The sequence below is a fragment of the Equus caballus genome, chromosome 2 (assembly GCF_041296265.1).
Source record: "Equus caballus isolate H_3958 breed thoroughbred chromosome 2, TB-T2T, whole genome shotgun sequence".
Classification (NCBI taxonomy): Eukaryota; Metazoa; Chordata; class Mammalia; order Perissodactyla; family Equidae; genus Equus; species Equus caballus.
The window spans coordinates 91,044,212-91,057,868 of NC_091685.1; the positions used below are offsets into that span (position 1 = coordinate 91,044,212).

The 13,657-nt window shown below is 40.1% G+C and overlaps 1 protein-coding gene across 8 annotated transcripts in view; it reads right to left on the reverse strand.

Moving 5' to 3' along the window:
* The window catches only part of ARHGAP10 (Rho GTPase activating protein 10), a 287,552-nt gene that overhangs the window by 194,735 nt on the left and 79,160 nt on the right, over positions 1-13,657 (reverse strand). The window lies entirely within an intron of this gene.

A 13,657-nucleotide genomic window follows, 5' to 3' on the forward strand; every position in this document is an offset into this window, starting at 1 on the left:
ACCAAAAGTCGGGAGGGAAAGCTGACTGCTGGAAGAGAGAATCACAGTTCAAGTAGTTCTCACATGAAAGAGGGATTCAAAAGCGGTGCCATGGACTTCACCTGGGATAAGCAATCCACAGGGTTTCAATGCTGAAAGGCAACCGCTCAAGTGTAAAAGGTATCTTAACAACAGTTTCTGTGAATTTAATAGGGGCTTTGGTTCCTAAAAAGTTGAGTTAACTGAAAGTTCAGCATGAGCCAAAGCTGTCATAAATTGCCTTAGACGATAATGAACACATACATAGGTTACATATATTATTCAAATCCAAACAAGGTAATCATTCAACTGTGTCCCACAAGACCAGAACCTCTCTCAATAGTACAGTTAACACATTTTAAGAGAGACAATTAACACATTTTGTAAGTGGGGCAAAGCAAGAATGTTACCAAAACGTTAAAAAGGTTTAGGAGGAATAGGTAAGAAAACCAGAGGCGTTTAATGGGATTGAGGAAGAAGAAAACATTTAGAGGGAACACGAAAGCTGTCTTTAAATATTTAAATGGGTACTGTATGAGAGAAGCAAAAATCATTTTATCTGCTTAAAGAGGACAAAACAGGTCTGACAAGGGAGAGGCTGCAGTGCAGCAGATTTGGGTTCACTATCAAGAGGAACTCAATAAGACCTACAATGCATCAAGCAAAGCAGTGACCTCTATCTCCTTCCACATAAACAAGCAGAAGCTAGAAGACCACTGTCCAGGGACATAGCATCACAGATTCCTCACTGAGAGAAAGTTGGCCTAGGAGACCTCTGAGGGCCTATCCATCCTATGATCCGGGATTCTGCATGAGTTAGGAGAGGCAAAGGGCCAAACGACACTTCAATGTTGCCTTATAATGCTATGAAGGCAAACCACAGAACCCATTACAACTTCACAATTCAAAGGACAAGATTGTTACACAATAGTCTGGGGGATTAAAATTTTCCTACAACTAGTCAAATCTGAAATCTCTCTTCATTAGACATTTGGATACAAGAACTTAAATGTCTAAAAAGAAAAGGAAAGGTAGGGTGGTATCTTTACCAACCTCTACCTCTCTAGGTTCAACCTAGAACAGAGAAATCTGCTGACAATAACGGCTGACCAGCAGGGAATCAGACTCCATTTGGGGGAGGAACCACTGTCGCTACCTTAAATTTCCACATTTGAGATCAAAGGCTAAGTTCTCATTTTGTAAATTCTAAAGAGAGCAGGGATTAGGGCTAGAAACCCATATTCAGTAAAAAGGTAACTACATCCCATATCTTTAATAATAGATTCCTAAAGTAACAGTCCAGGTAAAACAATGAATAAATCACTATAAGAACTAAATCATGCCTTTCTAATCACTCAGTACTAACAAGGACAGACTGAGTCTAATGAAACAGAAGGAATTATGTCCATTCCCCACGGCCCTCGTTATTTTAAGCCTGGATTCCAAATGTTCTTGACCCCAGAGGAATGCATAATCTGAGAGCAAAGGAAAATTTCCACTATTTTCTCCCATGACCTTCCAGATACTTCCCATTTCACGAGACTAAAGGGGAAACTATACTTTCCAATTCCAATGTCAAGAATAGCAGCAAAGAAATCATTCAGCAAAGATGTATTGCTTATTTTCCTTGAAACAGAACCTCGAGAAAGGGTGCCAAGGAACTATCATCACAATACATCTCCAAACATAAGGAATCTTTTCCCCAAAATTGTCCCTCAGAAAAAAAGAGGCTTGCCCTATAGAAGAATTCTTAGTTTCCTTAAGGAGTGCACCTTCCATTATTTTTCTCAACAAACAACTGCAGGAGGAATCTTAGCCAGAAATGGCCCCAATCACATGTATTTTCAGATGCTTATAGATTACTAACAGGTCTGGGTTAAAAAAAAAAAACGGGGGGGGGGGAGTAGCGGATTTAAGAAATGTAAGAAATTCAGTTGTCATTCTGGAGATGATTTCAAAATTATTAGCATTCAGTGTTTTCATAAAGATCACTTTAAAAGAAACAAGGTATGTGATTACAATATGAAAATACATCTCCGGGACAAATTTTTTAAAGAGACTGCCCAAATGTGCTGCAAATGGATGCCTGTGGCTTGGGATAAAATTTCCAAGGAAAGCATCAGAAACAGATTTTAAAGGGTGTTGTATCTCGAAGAACTCAGATGTGGCCATGAGGTCTCTAGAAAGCTGTGCTGAAAAATTCAGAAGGTGTCTCTGATAAATATACTAATGTCAAAGGTGTCAAATGTTGGAATAACTATTTTATTAAATAAATGGGGGAAATATTCCTAAAGTATACACTGATAACTTCATCTTAAAATACAGACACATATTTAATCAACTAAATAATGAAAGTAGACAGGATTCTCTAGCGGACATACATATGCATACCTAAAGGTGTGTACATTCAAACTATCCAAAAGATTTTTTGCTTAATCTTCTCATAGGAAAACGGTAGTGCCTTATAATCAGGCATAAACATTATAGGTAGTGGATAGCTGTCCTTTTGGGTTACCCAGCACTTGAAACACCTGCCCATGTTTAAGGAATTCTACCTAATGAGGCAGAACCCACCTTCCACTACAAAAGCTGAAAATGACGGACACTTGCTTTCCCAGGCATCTTGCAGTAAGGTACTGGCAGCTGGTCAGAGTTCCACTCATCAGATGCTCCTAGCCTAGACTTGGATTTGGAAGACAGTGCTTCCAAAAACCAGTGACCAGAAATTCTTGTGGGTGGTAGCAACTACTCCAGTTTCTAGAGGCAGCAATTCTACCAGGAGCCATCAGGGCAGTGGAGTTGCTGGGGCATACTGTCTTGTCTACACTCGCTGGCAAAGTGGTGATGGCCTTCTCCAAGCCCAGTTCTTTGAAGTGACGCCAGGCATCACGCCTGGTTCCCAAAACCTCACAAAGATACTGCAAGCTCCCTAATATTCTTCAGTAAATTCCCTTTCTTTTCAGAAGAGCTGGACCTTAAAACTGAGAATCCAGACTAATATAGAACTAATCTTCTTAATATTTCAGAACCTTACAAGAATCCCATCAAAATGATTTCAGTACTATCTTTCTCAATATTCCTAAACAATATTTTCTCCTGATTAACCCATTTTTAATTAGATTACTCTCCATCCACACTCCTCCTCTGCTACCTCTTTCTCCACCTAGCCAGTCTCTCCCTGTACTGTGCCTTCCCCCATCAGTCAGGGCTCACGGTATTTTTGTTTTCTTTTTTTTTAAATAATATAAATCTTTATTTTTTTATTTTTTTGAGGAAGATTAGCCCTGAGCTAACTGCTGCCAATTCTCTTCTTTTTGCTGAGGAAGACTGGCCCTGAGCTAACATCTGTGCCCATCTTCCTCAACTTTATACATGGGATGCCTGCCACAGCATGGCCTGCCAAACAGTGCCACGTCCGCACCCGGGATCCGAACCAGTGAACCCCAGGCCACCGAAGCCGAACATGCAAACTTAACCACCGAGCCACCAGGCTGGCCCAGGGCTCAAGTTTTAATAGGAAAATTAAAATGGATAATAAAGCCCTCCCACGTTTTTTTTTTTTTTAATAGCTGAAATAATAAAAGAACAGAGAGTCAAAAGACTGTGATGTCAACAAAAAATGAAAAAGCTTCACAACTGGTTTTGCTAAAAGAACCGTGACACAGTGACAAATAGGTAACCAACATTTTCTCATTTTGGCTCTGTTCTAATTAGTTCTGCTTTAGACCATAAGAAAAAACACCTCTCTTTTGTTACCTGAATATTGTCAACTGTAAAGAAGGAATAATACTTGTTCCCTATTTAACACATTTGAATAAAAAGGAGGGGATGTCACACTAGCAGCAATTTTAACTTCCAAATAAATAAATCCCTATATGATATTTTATTTTTAAGCACAGCTCAAGCTAAGCTAATCCTCCTGGTAGAAAAAAATTAATGTAAAACGAAAGTAAATTTCTTAGTGACTATAACTCAAACCCACTAGCTAAGAACTAGTGAGAATCTTAATGAACCCGTACTCAAGCTCTAACTGGGACAAAGGTTCAGAGGTGCTGTAAGTTAATTCTACAGAGTTTACACCTGAAAACTGAGAGCCAATTAACATGAAATGGTTCCTCGAATGTCTGGTCTTTCAGACCACAGCAGTCTCATTTAATAGCCTAAGAACTACAATTCGTAAAATATACATCCCAAATTCATCAGTTCAGCTACCAGACTTCTGCTTTCATTCACAGTCCAAGAGGACAAAACAGGTCCGACAAGGGAGAGGCTGCAGAGCAGCAGATTTGGGTTCACTATCAAGAGGAACTGAGTAAGACCCAACTTTCAGTCCTAAATTCCGTTAGCTTAAAACCTAACAAGAGGATGTGAGCTGAAGTTGTGTCAACTTCTGCTCTGTGACTTAATCCCCTGAATATTTGGCCATAACCTGGCTTCTCAAGAAAACAGGTCAATGTATCCAAAAAAAAGTTCAAGATTCCCTTAATGTGTGTCTTCTAAAAATATCTTAGCGTTTCTTTGAAGAAAAAAAAGAAGCTGGCATCAATTTTGAAGGACATTCATAGAAAAAAAGAAGTAGAAACTTTACTCAGATTATTTAAATCAAATAGACTCCATCAGTAAAGATTATTTTTTATTATGCTTAGGAAAAGTTAAGAATCTTCGAGCAAAAGCTATTGGATAAATTAGGAACAAGCTAACCTAATAAGGACATGCAGAGATCTAAACTTGATCTCCCTTTCCTCTGTGCATGAGGACAATAAGGATCTATTTTTTAAACAAAATAAATACTTGGGCAGAACATTATGAGAAGGAATAAAACCCCACAGAAGTGAGTGAAAGATGAGCCTGACAGAAAGCTGTAAAAGTAGCGTGAGAGACTTTGAAATTTTGTTTCTTAGCTTTAAATAAGAGAAAATTTTAATTTCTGAAGTGAACGGTATAATTCAATGGCATAGCTAGAAATGGAATCTCATGAATAATTACGTAGTTAATTGTTGAATCAAGGAAATATGAGAGAAAGAGAGAGACAGAAACTGTTCAGAAAAGAACAGCTTAGCCTTTGACCAATGGGAAAGAGACTACATCTCCAGCCCTTCTGCCAGGCCTGGGCTACCTGAGCATCAGAGAGAGAAAAGGATGGGCATAAGGCAGCGGCTCTGGATAACTCCTTCTCCCCTATATGGCCAGCAGCTGAGCACCTCATCCTGGACAAGAGCCTAATGCCTCAGTGTATCTTCAGGTGCTAGAACACTGTCCAGCTCATAACAGGCATTCAAAATATTTGTTTTGTGAATGAAGTGGGATTCTCCTAGAAATTTAGAGACATAAAGAATAGAGTTTCTTTGGGGGCTGGCCCCGTGGCCGAGTGGTTAAGTTCACGCACTCCACTGCAGGTGGCCCAGTGTTTCATTGGGTTCGAATCCTGGGCGCAGACATGGCACTGCTCATCAAACCACACTGAGGCAGCATCCCACATGCCACAACTAGAAGGACCCACAACGAAGAATATACAACTATGTACTGGGGGGCTTTGGGGAGAAAAAGGAAAAAAATAAAATCTTAAAAAAAAATAGAGTTTCTGTATAAATGCAACATTTCCTGCTGATGGTGATAACAGTAACCATGAATAGTTATGCTAGTCTCCTGTATACATCATCTCTCATTCAAAACAGTCTGTGTCTACGTTAGTCTGGGTCCTCTAAGAAGCAGACACCAAGACAGGATTAGAAATACACGAAATTTATTAGGAGAAACATCTATGAGAGAAAATGGGGAGGGAGCTGGGGAGGCTGGAAGAGCTGTCAGACAGCGATGCAGGTCTGACCCCAGGGGAAGGAGACAGGGAAGGAAGGTTGAATGGCTATGTGTTAGATTGCAGTGCAGTTCTAGGTAAAGTTCAGTAAGGCCATCAAGGACTCCTTGGGCCAAGGCTGCCTGTCAGAGGGGTCCAGGGTCCCCAGGAATGAGCCTGCTTTAGCGCCTCTGCTGTACTCAGTCACTAGCTGGGGGCAGACATGGGAAGTATGGCCTTCCTACCAATGGAGTGACGGAATCATATAGCAGCTGGCCCGACGGCCGATTACGCTCCATGCAGTAGGAGATCTGAAAGGGACCTCATGGCTGCCAATGCTTCCAAAGTTCATATTCTTTCCACTACACCATCATGGCCACTGGCATTCCCCTGCACCTCTAATAATCCCCACCACCATCGAAGTATGGTATTTTATTCAATCTAACATGCCACCAATAGTAAGACTCTCCGTTCTTTTATATACTATTAAGAAAAAGATGCTGCTAATGAAATCTTGATTTAATATTTTAACACTTGAAACTTACATTTATTGAAAACGCTCTCTGACAAGTATACTTTCATCATGTATCCCTCTTGTGCATTCATAAAAAAGACAATGAGAAAAATATACTTAAGACATTTCTAACATTTCTTAGGCTCTAACTCTTCTGAATCACTTTTCATCTCAGTCACCAATATCTGGTTTTCCCTACACAATTTTTCCTCTGTGCCATCAAGAACATCGGAAATGCCAGTTTCTTTAAGGGGAGCGCCACTATCCTATCCAGAGATGATGGCACCCACTATTTAGGTACTGATACTGGCACTACCCTGTCTTAACCAGAAGGTCTCAATGGCAGGTTTTGAAACAACCACTAGGATTTGAATTTCTTCCTTAAGTGGTTTCTTGATTGAAATATTGAGAGGCTACAGTGTCCAAACAGGCCAGGAGAAATAACCAAGTTCACACTTCTTCATGACTGTCGCCTAGTGGGCAGCAGCTATAAGGCCACACGTCCATTTTACCCAGGTTCAAAGGTAGAGGGAAGGGCATTAAGTCTCAGAAGGAGCTAAAGGCAAGGAAAAATGTCCTTAGGATACCAGGAGATAGGAGAAAGATTCTCTTTTCATCTCTGTCACCAATTTACTTTGTGATGTATATCAAATCACTCCACCTCACTGAGTTCTAGTTTCCCTCTTTCTTTTTCTAAATGAAGACATTAAATGTAAGTTCCCCTAAGTTCTCTCTCAGCTCTTTGTTTTAGGAGCCAACACCAGACCTTTGAGTACTACATGACAGGATCTGAATGAAAATATTTTCCTCATGAAATTGTAGATTCAGCTGAACTGACTCCCACTAATGGAACCACTCCTCTGGATTAGACAGTTGAATGAGCAGGCTGGTTACATTCTGGTGTCCCTAGTTGCCCGGGGGCGGGGCGCTGGAGGGAGAAGAGTCTATGTCCTATTCTTTGCTCTTCCACATCAGTATTAACTGGTTTATTAGAAGAGCTAGCTGATTCCTCAGAAGCAGAGAACAAGCCCGAGGATATGAAATATAGGAAACGGAAGTTTCAATAGGGAAGTAGAATCTGACTATGACAAGGCTCAGAGGCCACAGATGATCATGAGTCACTAACAGAGAGGACACTGAGTCATGAGGCAAGGCCTCACACGAGATGGGTTTACAAGGAAAAAAGAAAAAAGATTTATATGAAAACACAATGTTGTCAAATTGTAAAGGTCAGTTTCAAGGAGAAAAATGCTTCATCAAGTTAGGTCATTGACAACTTTTACACCAAACAGTTTTCATAAATAAGTACAAGGTGAATATTTCCCCATCTGACTGTGCCTGCCAACAGAATTCCACATAAAAATGTGTCACTTTAGGAATATAAACAAACACATGGACAAGGAAAACAGTTCAGTGGTTACAATGGGGATGGGAGGTGGGCACAGGGTGAAGGAGAGCATTTACGTGGTGACAAACAAGAAATAATGTACAAATGAAATTTCACAATGATGTAAACTATTATGAACTCAATTAAAAAAACAAAAAAGTGTCACTTTATTTGTAAAAGAACTGATTAAAACAAGTTTGATATACCACATAAAATATTATAATAAGATGAAACTAAAGGCACAGTCTTTCCAATGGCATGTAATGCCTTAGGTACTTATCACGTTATGGAAACTCATAAGCAACGCTAAACACAAATTAAGTAACACAAATTCCTAACAACAGAAACCTGTTCCATCAAACTAAATAAACTAGGTATAGTCCAAAATCCGTTGGAAATGACAGGTAAAAGCTTAGATTTTTAAAGACTATTTTCACCTCCAGGTAGACATAAAGTTATTAAAAAGCAATTTATACAGTTCCCAATTTTCAGACAGATCTAGCTCCAAGGCTAGAAATGCCAGAAGAGATTTCACTGGCACCCTGGGCCAGTGGTTCTGATGTAAGCATGCTTCCCAATAACCCAAGGGGATTATTAACACAGACTGATGGGCCCTACCCCAGAGTTTCTGATTCAGTAGGTCTGGAGTGAGGCACAAGAGTTTACATTTCTAGCATGTTCCCAGGGGATGCTGATGCTGTTGGACCAGGGACCAAGTTTTGAGAACCAGTGCCCTCAGGTATACTAAAGAAAGAACATCACGAAAATTTCTCCCAACAGGTAAGAGATATTTAGTTCATTTTAACCAACATATTATTTTAATAATATCATGAAGAACTTTTGAAGGAAAAAAAAATAGTGGAAAGTTCAGAACAAAAATCAGTGTCAAAAACCCCAAAAGACATAGCAATCACTTAACCCCATGATTCTGTAAGATACTTGAGACAACGAAAGAATGATGAGGAAGGAGTGAAGCCAGTCAGACAAGGTTGAGGAAATGCCTATTGTCTCTTGCCTGGAAGCATCTAAACTATGTATTAAGAAAAGCCTTCAGGACACGAAAAAACTTTGGTGAGGGGATAGATTCATTATCTTAACTGTGGACATGGTTTCCCAGCTGTAGACATACGTCAAATGTGACCAAATTGTACACTCTAAGTGTGCACAGTTTATTGTAGTCAATTATACCTCATTAAAATTGTTTAAAATAACAAAAAAAGAAAGGAAAAGCCTTCAGTATTCAGAAGCCTAGTGGCTTCTTCATTAGGCCATAAGCCCAGGGCAAATCACCCAGAAAGCACTCCTTGACCCAGTGTTTTCACAAGAGTGAAATCTGTGGTGGGAAAAAAGATAAAAAAACAAGAAAAGAGTCTCAAAAAGCCTAAAGAGCCAATGTACGCACAGGGTCATCCTGCTCAAGTGGGAGAAGGGCTGCAGCTGGTGGACAAGACACCTCCTCACGTCTGCTTGCCAGCCCAGTCGGCCTCCAGCCCCTTCTGGATGAGAGGTAGGTGCCTTTCACGCACCATCTGGCAAGCTCTACCTACTCTCTCCGGGCATCCCTTCTTCCATGAAGCTTTCCCTCATCCTCTGGGCCTCACACAACTGCCCTGATTTGCCATAACCCTGAGAAACAGAGCAGTCATATTTAGGTGAAGGACGAAAACCAAAAGATATGATAAAAGGACACATGTAGAGAAGTAAATTCAATATGATGGGTTTTTAAAAGAACATCATCAACACTACAGCTCTATTTTAAACGTCCCTAAATTCCTGGACAGCTGCCCACCTCAGAGAAGTACGCCATGTCCTGCCATGCCAGAGAGAACATCTCTGGAATTCTGGCAGAAACACCACAAAGTACTTCCCTCGGAGAACACGCACAAGTGAGCACAGAAATTCTGGCCACTAACTGTACCCGGCTCCCCAACTTGAGTTACTCACTTTCACAGTCAAGGTTGGCCATATTATCAGTACATACTACTCCCTTGAAAACCCAGTCCTGAAAGAGGCAATATTGGCCTTTTAAAGGGCACTGCACATCCATTCACAGACACTAGACTTTTGTGCATGGAGGACAACATTCTGACTTCCTAGACTGGCTTCTTTCCACTTCCCTCCCCAACAATCAGTTTTAATGGCTACAGAGCTGGACACTAGTGAGAGGATATGCAAATATCTCTCTCCCTCTTTCCCAAATTCAGCTTTCCCCTCAAGGAAGAAATGAATACTTCACTTCCATCTTTCCCTACCTGGTTACTCTGATGCATCCATCAACTCAGATTAGAAATGATGTCCCCAAAATGCCTTCCCCAAATTCCCCAATAACTGTTACCATGAAGTATGCTTTTGGCAATCTCCTCCAGCGGACAGCTACCTACTCGAGGGTAGGAACTATGCCCTTGTCTTTACAGCTCTTGACACAGTGCTTGGCATGTAGCAGGCACACAATAGTATTTGTTGAAATATACAAACCTAGCCTATTGAAGTATATAGATTTGGCATGTGAATACATATACCTGGTGGCTCGAAATCAACAAAGAATACCTTGTTCCTGATCGTTGAGTTTCTGGACTGATGACTTTATTCCTTCAAGTCCAAAGTCCTATTTTAACATTTATTTAGGAAACAGAAAACTTTAAAAAAATATTTGGCAGTGGTCTTGGCCTTCTAAAACACAGATTATATTATATAAAAAAATTTTTTTTAACATTTTAATGAATCAGGCTTAACTATGAATATTCAATTTTTTTTAAAAGATTTTATTTTTCCTTTTTCTCCCCAAATCCCCCCAGTACATAGTTGTATATTTTTCAATTGTGGGTGCTTCTAGTTGTGGCATGGCCTCAGCGTGGCCTAATGAGTGGTGCCATGTCCACGCCCAGGATCCAAACCAGCAAAACCCTGGTCCGCTGGAGCAGAGGGCGTGCACTTAACCACTCGGCCACAGGGTCGGCCCCTGAATATTCAATTATTATGCTGCACCATCATTTAATTTTAGGATTTCAGAAAATACTAAGTGCTTTTAAAGATTAAGTGACCACTAAGATTATGTTAAATGCTTGGAACCAATTTTAGAACATTTCTACTTCTATTTTACAGCTGTCATTTTGCATTTTTTTTTTTAATATGTGGTCTTTAACGTGCTGCTGGGTTGTAATAATTTTAAGTAAAAGAAGAGTTTTTAGAAGTTCTCAGAATCCCCTGGCATCCATTTTAGCTACTTAAAGAACTTCCTTATCCCCCTGTCACTTGGTGGGGATGTATGAGCTTGTTAAATTACATAAAGGTCCTCCTCTGCATCTCTGCCCCACAAAGTCCAGCTCAAATGTGCCTTCTTCCAGAAAGTCTCTCCTGACAAGCAGAGGCTCAGCTGCTCCCCGGTCCACGCAGCCACACTCTATACCTTTGTTATCACACTTAGTATAGTCCATTTTAATTCACTTTTTTACCAGTTATTCTCCAGGGCTACAGTGGACACTTCTTGAGGGAGGTTTCTTTTCCTATTCAAAAGTTTAAGGTTGGTATCTAGTAAAGCAGCAAAGATTTTTTTTAATAAGTGTTCCAATCTATTTCAAGAAACAAAGTTAGCCATTATGATTCCATGCAATTTCCATGGTAAAAAAAGAAAAAGTCATCACTGACTATCAAGTTGAGACAGAAACACCCAAATAATGTCAGTATGAGTTAAATGCCAACCTTTTTTAACTTTTATTAATTTCATTATTATGACTCACTGATAACTTAGGAAGCAGTACTATTTTAAAGGTCTTTTAAAGCTAATAGGAAAGTATCAGGAATTCTTACCAAGGGAAAAAAGGGAGAAAGAAAAACCTACAGATTAAAAGAGACTTAGAAACATCAACCAAATATAATGTGTTTGGATCCAGATTCAGATAAACCAACTGTTGGGGAAGGGAGGGACAAACTGTGAATGAATATTAGAAAAAACTGAATACAACCTAATCCTTTGCAATATTAAGGTATTACTATTTGTTTGTTGTTAGGTGTGACAAGGATATTGTGGTTCAAAAAGAGAGTTATCTTTTAGAGCTATATACTAAGGTATTTATGGATGAAACGATATTCCAGGCTTTCTGTCAGAATAATGGGGTGGTTAGTGAGGTAGTGAGGCGTACAGGAGAAACAAGATTGGTTGTGTGGCAATGGTTATTAAAGCTGGGTTTTGGGTACTTTTAGTTTAATTTTATTTTTCTACTTTTATACATGCCTGAAATTTTCCAAAATAAAAAGGTAAAAGAAAAAAGAGAGAGAGAGAGAAAGCATTAGGTGCTCCAGCTAACTTTATGGCTAGTCGTAGCTGTCCCCCACTGCCTTCTGGCTTTGAATAGCTTCCTACTATCCACAAATGGGTTGTAACATACCATCCCACTCCTCTCTGAGGTTTGTGGCCTTACAGACAACATCCTATGCCCACATCTACCCTGCACAGGAAACCCAGCCCTGCCATCCTTATCCTACCTAAGACAGAGACCATACTGACCCCCATCACAGCCGAAGATTACATCAATAAGCCGGCTAACAAGAGCTCTGAGAACCACACTCTCTCTGTGAGACAGCCTGGAGCTAAGACCACATTCCAATTTTTTGACCTGGTCAATTCATCTCAAGGAACATAAAATGGAAACAGAATATCAAGACAGGCAGTGATCACTCAGTATTTTGGTAAAGCTAAAATCCAGCACCACTCCACCCAGAACTGTCCTCCCACAGATACCAGGATACCTCATACAGTTCTCCGCCAAAAAGGCCTTCCCTCACCACTCTGGATGTAATAGTGTCCCATCCCACTCTCTGGCTCCTTACTCTTCTTTATTTCATTTTGTAGCAATTATAGCTGCCAGAGAAGGTATTATATGTTTGTTTATTTATCACATGCCTTTTCTAGAATGTAACCTCCATAAGGGCAGGGATTTTGCTTTGTTGCCTTTGTGTGCTCAGGTTCTAAACAGTGACTGGAACATAAAACGAGATCAAATACATATTTGCTGAAGGCTCAGGATCCCAGGAAAAGTATAAGTATCAAAGAGGGTTGAGAACAAAAAGGTTGATACTATTAACATAAACTAAGAACATGCACTTTTTGTTGCCACCCACACCCCCAGACCCACCTTATGTAGTAGACTGATGACGTCATGGCACTATTTTTAGCCACTATCACAGCTGAAAAATCAGTGACTACAGGATCACATGAATAATTGATCACAGAATAATGAATAATAATGAATAATGTCACAGTTTGCGCCAGGAAAACCTAATGGGACCACAGTACCTTCACATGTCCTCTACGGTAACATATACAAATTATCTCAGAACTAGGGTACAGCGCTAATTACACTAGGACTTTTAGAGGCCATATGTCCCTGTCACCTTTAAGTCAAAATCAGTGCCCTCCTCCTACTGCTTCCTTTCTTCCCTACTGCAACTCTACCAGACAGATCCCCACTGGCCTCCACCCAGAAGATGACAGTAACATCTAAAACACTGGCCACAGTGGTGGAAGGTTCAGAATGCCCAGTTCTGTCATATACCAGCTCTATGTCTTAGCTGCTATGTCATCTTAGGCAAGGTACTGTGCCTCAATTTCCACACTTGTAAAATAGGAGGCAACAACAGATAGGGTTGATGTGAGAATTAAGTGACTTATGATTAGGTAAACAGCTTAGACCACTAAGGGGCACACAGTAAACTATCTCAGCTGTCATGTTCGGTATTATTATTATCATTACATCTGAACCCACTCACACTCTTTCATTCTAATATAATTCTAGGTAGTACTCATCCTCAAGAACATGGGAAAAAGTTTGTCATTCTTTTAAAGCCTGAAAAAACTGACGAGAATGGATAGTGTGTCATATCAGTGTCAATCCTACTGTAAATCTCTGTTGAATGAATGAATATCAGTCATTAGGAGGGAAACGCA